Consider the following 10,730-nt stretch of genomic DNA (forward strand, 5'->3'; position numbering starts at 1 on the left):
GTGCAAAGAAGAGAATAAACGTGATTGTGGACATCAGTTCGATGCGTAATGTTCTTTCAAGACCAGAGTAGTTACACTGATGTAACGCTAATGTTTCCAACTTCGGATCAATGAAGTACATCTTATCTTAAAATGATCGATGGCTGCCATATTTGCAAAATTTGCCTCTGAACCTTGACAAGTGCATGTTTCAGGCTTATCAATTAACAACAGGAGGGGTCACAGACATAAGACCAGCTGTTAAATAAAGCTCTTCTGACCTTAGCTGGCATGTGGTTATATATTAATGCTGCCCATTATGGGCACAAGCAATTTTCACCCATTTATTAATGATATGTTTCCTATGCCCTAAACCTCCAGGGATGTACACAGTTTAATACTGGCAACTTCTTATTACGGGAAATATGAAAACGTCTTTTAAAACTACAATTCCCAGCAGAGACGTGCCATAGAACATGTTACGAAACACACAATAGCCAGCATGTGTAGTTCTGGGGACGGGTTGGGGGAGGGGGGGATGTGGCGGACCCGTTCAAATCCAGTTTTGGAAAGTCTGCCATGGTTCCATCCCATTTAAAAGTGCTCGGAATAACCCTCAGCGCACACTCAAACATCCAATCACAGAGCTCGAGGACTATCACGGGGTTTGTCAAGCGAAGCGGAGAGAATACTTACTTCCGGGTGTAAAATTCAAAATACAGAGTTAACACATTAGTCAATAAAAATAAAAATATATCTTAAAGGCCCAGTGAAGTGTGCACCTGTGCATGATCTGTTATGCTAATACGTATAGTAATGACCAAAATTGTCCATTGGAACCCATATCAAAAAATGTTGGAATGGCAACAAATTTGACGAGTTTTGAATTTTCCGGGGAAATCTGCAGTCGACCTTCGCCTTCGTGGGCGTGGCTTGCGATCTACTGCGTGACGTCACGAGATGGACGCCGCTGCACTGTTTACATTCACCACCGTTCGTTTTTTCTCTTTTTCAAAGTCGAATTTCTCAACGTTTTTGAGCTAGTATTTTCCTGGAAAGTGTGTCGGAGTCAACTGGAAGTGAAGAAAGAGGGATGAAAAACACAGGGGAAACGATGCATTGCCGCTGGCTGTAGTAATGTCAAGTCTGCCGAAGTGGCGATGTTTCTGTTCCCAAAAGATGAAGGTGAGCCTGGCTGGGGTCATTGTTTCGTAGATTATTTGATTGATCATGATAAATAAAGGCCAGTGGTCGATTCGAGAGAGAGAGAAAGAGAGACTGACAGAGTTACAGGGTTGTTGTTAGCATCTGGTGCTAGCTCGGAGCTAACGGAGATTAGCTTTTTCAACAATAAGGAGAGGGAGAGTGCTCTCCTGTGGGACTGAGAGAGATAACGTCAGCTCAGAGAGGTAAACTGTAGCCTAAGTTATCTCAGTGGGTTTGGTCATCTATGTAAACAAATATTTCCATCTATGTAATATTAGTTGTATAAAATAGGTTAAGAAATCATTCCAATGTTTTTTGATTATTGAAATATATGTTTCATATGAGTGTTGAGAGCTGTATCCATAAATCTCTTAATGTTGCCCTCAAAGTGCACCAGATTGATCACTTTCCTCATCTATCCTGTCCGAAAAGCTGTCCAAATCAATCATTTCTCTCACACTAGTATCACTTTCCAGAGTCTCCGCCATGTTTACAATCGCAACTGGGTACATCTTGTGACGTCACAGCCACTATCGTCTGCAACTTCCGTTAGGCTCAGATGGCAAAATTAATAATTCATTAATTCATTAATTATGAATTATTAAAAATTATTTTAGCCATGAACAGGCACAATGATATGTAAGGAATGAAACTGCCATTTCATTTTGGTGCAAAAACATGCACTTCACTGGGCCTTTAAGGGTCTGCGTCAAAACCTGTTTCAGTTCTAATGGTGCATTTGACATTTTCTTTTTAATCAGACATCAACAATTCTTAACTTGTCTTTAAACTTTACACAAGCTGGTTGACCTAAAGTGAGGCTAAAGCTTCTGCGACTCCCACTGTTCTTGGTCCCCGGGCTGTCAGCTACTTTGCCCTGCTGGATCCAGCCATATGTCCGACTGAAAGAACAGATTTGGAGCCCAACTGTCTGTCTTAGCTGCATCATTGTGAAAGCCTACCAGATACTCAAAGGGACACTTTAACTAAATAATTCAAATCAGAGGCCTAAATATAGAAAACACATAACATTTATGAAGGCTGCTCCCAAGAACTTTATTTCAATATGCTCAGAACAGAATCAGTGGAGCTTGCTGTCCTCTGATAGAATAATTTGAACTAGCAGCATGCTGATAAAAGCTTGAAAATACGAACAAAACACTGGTTATCTCAGCCTGTCCTCCTACAAAAAACGACCATATAGGCCGATTGTTCATGCCCTTATTACGACCCAGAGACACGTTTTAAAATGTATATTGTTTCTTACACGACCACTAGAGGTGCTCTAGTGGTCGTGTAAGAAACAACATGCTCCCGGCCCGTTCATTGCAAATGCTTTACAAACCCCGTGATTAGTCATCAAGCCCTGTGATTGGATGTTGGAGTGGCAGTGCGACAAGGTTACGCTGAGCGTCACAGCTCTATGAAATGGAATGGAACCACGGCAGACTTTCCAAAACTGGAATTGGACGGCTCCAGCCCCCTCCCCCCCCCCCACTACACATGCAGGCTATTATGTGTTTCGCTGGCTATTGTGTGTTTCGCATGTTCTATGGCACGTCTCTTTATGAGACGTTTTCGTATTTCCCACAATTAGAAGTTGCCAGTATTAAACTGTGTACACCCTGGAGGTTTAGGGGATACAAAACACAGTGGTGTTATCAAAATTAAAACATATAATTAATAAATGGGTGAATTAATATACCCCCATGAGGTCAGAAGAGCTTTATTTAACAGCTGGTCTTATGTCTGTGACCCCTCCTGTTGTTCATTGATAAACCTGAAACATGCACTTGTCAAGGTTCAGAGGCAAATTGAGCAAATATGGCAGTAGCCATCGATCATCTTAAGATAAGATAGGATATACTTTATTGATCCCTAGTTGGGAAATGTTTTTGTTACAGCAGCATACTACTTTGTCATTCTACTCCACCACAATTCAGAGGTTAACCTGGTATTTTTACTCCACTACATTTATTTAGTCACTTTGTAGATTCTGATTAATGATGTGAAATATAAACAACCCTTAAATCAGACTTTAGTTACACCTGAGTCAAGTTCAGGGAAGGTGATTGTCAAGTGCCAAAATAAACTATGCAATATATTGGACGTTAATAAGTACTTTGTCAGACTTCTTATTTATCTGTGGATAACCCCAACGTTTTTTTCTTATTCAAAAGAAGACCTTAACTTAAAGTATTCTTTAATGTTTAAATAAAGCGTTATTAGTTTGTCTGTTTTGCACATCCTCCTGTTAATATCTTTGGACGTCCTGCACTAAACTGTTTTATTTGTTTCTATATTTCTATCATGCCTTCTACTTTCCCCCAATTTTGTATGTAAGCTACTCTTAATATTTAAATATTTTCATCAAATAAAACGTATTCAACAACAACATTCAATAACGTGCTTTAACCACTAGGCGGTGCAGGTTAAAAAAACAGTGGTGTAGTTAATAAAACATAATAATATCAAACATAATATGACTATTAACTTTATTGTGAAATTAAAACAGAACGGTAAAGGAAAATACAGTTTCAGTCTCTCGATTTGAAGCTTATGCATTGTACCATGAACCTGTATAGACCTGTAACAGTCAACTGCATGAGGAGTTGGAAAGGCAGTTCAGTAAATAATATCTTTAAAAACTACAACAAAATCCCTTTCTATCAGCTGTGCACCGTTATTGTGTAAATATAACCTATCAATTGGATCAAGTATAAAAGTCAGCCGGATTAGTGTTGATACTGCAAGGAGACGTATTGTGTGAAAAGAAATGGAAGATGTTCTTTAATTGCTAATATATTTATGATCCACATCACGTATTCAGTTTTGGCGGAATTTCTTACAGTTTGTCAAAAGGTCTTCTGATCAGGGCTCTATAAATAAATATCTACCATATCCCGAAATGCATTGCGGCTAAAACAATCGCTAAAACAACCTCTGAAAAAAGAAAGGTGTCTCTCAGAATCTAAAGAGAAAAACCTATGGGAAAAACACAAATGTATTGTACACAATTTAAACCAATAAATGTCGTATAATTAACAAGGATAAACTGATGTTTTTTAGTTGATGAGTACTGCAGATATCACTGTTAAATCATTTTATCATTGGTTTTATTATGAAAACATCGAGACCGGAAATACTGTTTTCAACCAGTAACTTTACATGGAGGCTTCCGCATACCTCAAATCATCTTCGTAATATCTATCAAACTATAGATCCTACATATCGACTGGACGTGGATTCTAAAAGTACAATATACACTTCTCGCTAGAAATCGAATCAAAAAGCTTTTTAATGGCCAAACTATCATACAATTTAGGATTTTACAGAGAGGGTTATTTGTGAATAAACGACCATCTGTAACGTTTGCATTCAACGGGAGCACTAGATGGCGAAAACTTTAAAACGTAATTATAGGAGGTATTAAGCGCTTGAACAAACAACATATTTGGTCATAATAAGGGCCTGAACAATCGGCCCATTTGGTCGTATGAGTTGGAGGACTTATTGGGTTATCTGCACCAATAAGCAAAAAGCCTCTTTGCTGTATCTGTGAGTCCGGGAGTTATTTTTCTATTAATCCACTGTACACCAATACATTTTTTAAGATTAGATGCTGTGCTGCTTCATATAAAAGCTTGACATGCAGAACCTTAAGTGACTTTTCCAGACAATATGTTTCCCAGAGTTGCATTTCAAACCCGTATTTCAAAATATAAAAATCAGCCATTTAATGAGACTTCAAAATAATCCTTATTAACTTGTTGTTTGCAAAGCTATTAGACTCATCTGTGACATAGCTGCAATTACACCAAATAAACTCTGATTACAACTGGAACAGCTGATGTTTTGTCATTAATTATTTCCTAAATTATTCTGGTGGAGCTATGTTCACAAATGCTAAGGCCTGGAGACTTTCTCTCTGTTTGACGATGAGAAAACATTGATCGCGTTGCTTTCGGTCAATGACACAGGAGTCCCTATTAGACCGATCCATCACACAGGAGGAGACCAACTTCCCACCATGTTTGTGTTTTCATGCATCAAAATGAAGCATAAGCCCACTGGTATCTCACAGATTTAAATACAGAAGAGTAACCTATCCATTTAACAACTGTGTGACCTGAATGGAAGAGCTAGGTTATGGTTAGAACTAGGGCCGGGACTCGATTAAAAAAATTAATCTAATTAATTACAGGCTTTGTAATTAATTAATCGCAATTAATCGCATTTTTAATCACATATAAATATTTGACCTGAGAACAGTGAGAAGCAATTTTTTTCACATGGATTTTAGTATACCATTGAATAATGACTGAATACATAAGCTTAAGCAACAAAACATTGTTTATTTTTTTCAAGGTGGTACTTAACCAAGACCAACAGAAAAGTGCGATTTTTGCCATAAAGTGTAGCAATAGCATATTTAGGAATATAGTACATTTCAGAGATTCAGGTAGCCTATAGGTAGGTAGACCTTCTGTAAACTATAACACTTTGTTTTTTAAGTAAAACACAATACTTTCAAGTACATTCAGAACATTGGAAACCCTGACTATTAGAAAACATCTCTCTGTTGCTTCAGAGGCCATAACAGACTTTGTTGATTTACCAACAGTTGATTTAAAAAATCTAATCAATTTCAGTCCAACTCTTTCAATAACCTTGGCCAAAACAATAAACAGTTCAACAAGTGCCAGTTGCACCAACAACGTAATAAATAGTTCAACATAAAGTGTACCATTTAAAATGAAATTAAAAAAGTGCCAGCGATTGACCTCAATCCCTCCTAGTCTTCCAATATCCTGATGAAAAATAAAATCTCTCTGTTGCATAGGCCACTGTTTGATCAACGCGAATTGGGTGTGGGTCCTTGTACTCCGAGTCGGGCTAAAGTCCACGCTAGCTTCCACGCTAGCTGCTATATGTTTTGCATTGAGGTGATACTTGAGGCTTGATGTGCTGCGGTGATATGCAAATTCCTTTTTGCATAATTTGCAAACAACCGTGCTCTTATCGATGCTTCTATCCGTCCATTTTTTAAAACAAAATGTCCCATCCACGGGGCCAACCAAAGCGGTCTCATCAGCTTCTTCGTTCACGTTTGACTATTGTTCACTGTGGTTTGTTGTTGTTTGAAGTCATGAACGTTAGTTGGTGCTCCAGTATAATCGGTAACCCTGAAACTCATCCAGTGAGAAACGTTCCGCGGTGCAAAAATAAGTGCGATTAAAATGCGTTAAATTTTTTTAACGCATTAATTTTTGTGTAATTAATTAATCTTAATTAACGCGTTAAAGTCCCGGCCCTAGTTAGAACACAGCAATACAAAACAAGACAAACATTGGACAGTATTCCTGCAGCCCCATTTTTCGTCTCAACAGCTCGTAGAGAATGCACTTTCAGAATGGTTGAGCAGAATACCGCTCAGGACGAAAATAAAAAATGAAATCATTGAAGGGCGTCCACAATCCATAACCATGCATCCCATCACCATGGCTGGAAATCACAGACTTTGAGCCTTTGACTGATGCTTCCTTAGATCTTTTCCCGTGTCACTTTGACACCAGAAGTAACACGCTCTGACACCTTTTGATGTCCGTTTTTAACAGTCTTATAACAGCATTTCTTTGTGTGTTTTATTTCAAGTTTGGACTTGGCCTTCAAATGACCTACTTCAAATAAATTCTCTCCTTAAGACTTTTCTTTTTTGGTTGATAAGTAAGAAGGTTGGCTTTCTTATTTGTATGCAGTGTTGGTGTTGCACTCCCCATACTGCGGGATGAATGTATAACTCTCTTCCTATCCACAGCCTGCTCCCAAAAAGTGGCAGTGTATTCCATTTTTTAAATCTATGACCAACACCTATTAGCTCTTATACCTCATTCACACCAACGGTGTTTCAGGGCTGGTTCGGAGCTGGAGCTTGAAAAGCACCGGGTTTTCCTCTTCACGGTTCATTTCGAGCACCAAAAAATTGTCCGGCCAGAGCAAAAGCACCGCATACGTCACGCTTACGTCGAGGCGGGTGCAGGGGCAGGGGCGGGATCAACTCCTGAACAACAACAAAAAGCCGGCGTTTTATCCAGTTTGTACACAACAATGGAGAAACTTAACAAGCAGCAGTGGTCCACTGAAGAGACCAGCTACCTACTTGGAATCTGGTCTTCTGAATAGGTACAGAGGAAGCTGGAGCACAATCGGCCATTGTTGTTGTTGTCGGTGTCAGCTGTGAGGGGTTTCCGCGTGGTTTGGCTTTATGAAGCAGGCACGCAAACAGTTACGTCATGACGCAAACGATGACGCAATGACGCAGCACCAGTCGGACTCTGGGAAGTGTGAAAAGAGCCGGAGCTAAACTGAAGAACCGGTTCTGAACCTGAAAAGCTCTAGCACGGAGCTTGAACCGGAGTTGCATTGGTGTGAATGAGGTATTAGTTGTTTATTTCCCCTTTCAATTTACATAAATGAATGACGATTAGTCATATTCCTATCCTGCTTAATGAAGAGGGATAAAAGTTGTAATGCTTCTCCCATTTGTTTTGTATTCCTATTGAATCTAAGCAAACATGAGAATTAGATTAAATTAATGAATAATGCTGCATATTTTTGAATATGTTGTCCCTCCGACTGACTTTCGATGTTGCTGAGAACATCAAATCAAATAGTAATTGACGTCTTGTGGCAATCGAACCGCCCTGGCTTCCGATATGTGTGAGATTAGCTTCAGAGACTCAACTTCTGAGCAGAATTCACAAGTTGCAACTGTTTAATTACCAGGCTTGGAGAATAACAGATTGCATTTAACAGGATTATGTTATTAGGATACAAAAAAGATAACTGTACTCCCTTACATGTAACATTTAAATATCAGGTAATATGATTACTTTGACATGTAACCTCATGTTCATTTTCTAGCTTTTGTTTACTCATGCCATTTTAAGTTATTCATCAGGTTTATGTTATCGGTTTGTATGTTAAGTTGAGTGTGCATGTTTAGATTCTGTTAAGTCACCTTCACTTATGTTTAGTCCCATCATGCACTTCCTGTTTTATTTTGTACTTACCTTTCACTCTCGTTTCAGAGCCCTTGACTTCCTGCCATTGTGTGTTTTCCCTCCAGCCAGATTGTCAGCCCCTCCCTTGATTGGTGCCACCTATCTCCCATTACCTCTTGTACCTCTTCTATTGTCCTTCTCTCCCTGTGTCCTCTGCCAGACCGTCTTGTTTCATGTGCAGTCAAAAGAGCAAGTGTTTTGAAGCCAAGAACCTTTGTGTGAAGTTTGTTCAACTTTGTTTTCTTGTTCAAGTTTAAGACTTTTTTGATTTATATTGAAGGTTAGTCGACTTGTTAGACCTGTTAGGCTTAACATTCTTGATGTAAAATCTCTTATTTTTTCTTCTTTTCTAAGGTGACATTGTTCCATTGTTTAACATAATAGCCATTTTATTGTCATTACATTTCTGTTTATTTAATTTGCATTGCAGTTGATATTGAGGTCATCCAAAAGTAACGGAAAGTCAGGGCCGGCCCTAGACTTTTGGGGGCCCTAAGCGAGCTTTGGCTTGGGGGCCCCCCTCACTCTACCGCGTTCTCGCTACACACAACACAGAACCAACTTTTGTCTTATGATGTTAGCATAAGCACACATATTGTATAAATAAGCATGTAAACACCATGGACCTAACCTACTCTAGGGGGGTCCGGGGTCATGCTCCCCCGGGAAGATTTGTTTTAAAGTTAAAAGCATCAATCTGGTGCATTGCACTTTGAGAGCAAAATTAAGAGATCTATGGATACATCTCCCAACACCCATATGAAACAGAACTGTAAACAGATTTTTATAACAAATCACTCCGCTTTTAAACTGTATTCTTGTTTTGTCATATAGTATTTCATAACTGTTTTTCATTTATTCTCTCTGGCTGTCCATCTCATAATGGTCACATAGAAACTAGCTGTCAATAGGAATATCATTCAGAAGAATTTAAATGTCATGCAAAAATCTGTCACAAAAAGAGGTTGCACATTTAAATTCAGGTGTTGTTATGGCAACGTCAGTGGCCAAGCAGCCACATTTACTGCTGCTAATACATTCAAACATGCTGTTGACACGTAAAGCAGTGGCAACTATGCCACCATTTCAGCTGACTTTTTCTCAAAAATACTGTCACATAATATCCATATATTTCAGTGCTAGGTTGATGCTTAGCTAAGCTAACTATGAAACACTTTAACTGGACTCAGTATCAACTGTGTACTGTAAGGTAGCTTCTAGCTTCATGTCGAACAGTAAGTCAACATTTCCCAGAGAGCTTTCTTTGAAATCACCAGGTAACGCTAAAAAACATTACATTTAGATTGTATGACAAAGTGTTTATTTAATATATCTGGCTAGCTATAGCTACTTGCCAACGGTTTAGCTTACTCCTACGATTCAAAGTAACGTCAACGTAGCTGTAATTTATGCTTTGCTTACATGTTCGCATAACTTGGAAGTTTACTGACATTCACATACCTTGTTCTCCTGGCTCAAGTGGTGGCTCTGGGGTTGTTGTGTGAGCCACCACTTGAGAATTGTCGTCTTTTTTAAGAAAAAATGTTCTTATGTTCATCTTCAAAAACTCTGAGTCCGACTGACAGTTTATTTTAAACATTGTCACAACTCACAGGATAGGTACCTGTCATCCAATAAGACAGATGTTTATTTCCATTCAACTCTCTGGTTGGTCTGGTGTCTTGCCTCTGTTGCATTCACTGAACAAGGGAAATTACAATCCTGCCGTCCTCTAGTGTCATGATGAGGTTCAGGTAAAGCACGGTTAATATATTATATTATTGACTCAACAATATAATACATAAGTCTGAAAGTAAAATTAATTAAACCTACTTATCACGGCGACGGTGTACTGAGATTATTATTTTATTTATTTTTTGCCAAGGGGCCCTTAATGGCTGCGGGGCCCTAAGCGGCCGCTTATGTCGCTTAATGGGTCGGGCCCGCTCTGCGGAAAGTAATCAGGTTACATTACTTTCATATTGTGATACTTAAAGTAGGTTACTAATTACATGTTTTACAGGTAACTAACTAGTAATTGTAATGGATTACATTTTTAAAGTAACCTACGTCAGCATTAAGAGGGTCAATTGTTTTTTCTTACAATATTGCAGGACGTGGTGGATTCTAACAACAACAATTCAGAAAGAGAAAAGACTTTGGAAATCTCAGGTTAGGTTGTGACTCTGTTACGTCCCCACTAGGGATGAGGAAGTGCAACACACACCAGTTGGAATTGGTAATAGTTATACGTAGTTTTATTATAGAACAGGGTGTGAACACTGACATCATAATGTGATATTGGATAAACCGTTGCTTATTTACACAACCAACCGGTATCAACATTAGATTTCATTTAATTTTTGGCCTCCTTTTTTAGCGGCCAAATGCTGAACCATGTTTATCATATATTTGCTGGCTTTGTCTGTCTGCCATTGGATGCTGTGCAAGTTTGGGCTCACAAAAAAATCCTGCTGTGGC

Source organism: Notothenia rossii, assembly GCF_949606895.1.
Source record: "Notothenia rossii genome assembly, chromosome: 5".
Taxonomy (NCBI): Eukaryota; Metazoa; Chordata; class Actinopteri; order Perciformes; family Nototheniidae; genus Notothenia; species Notothenia rossii.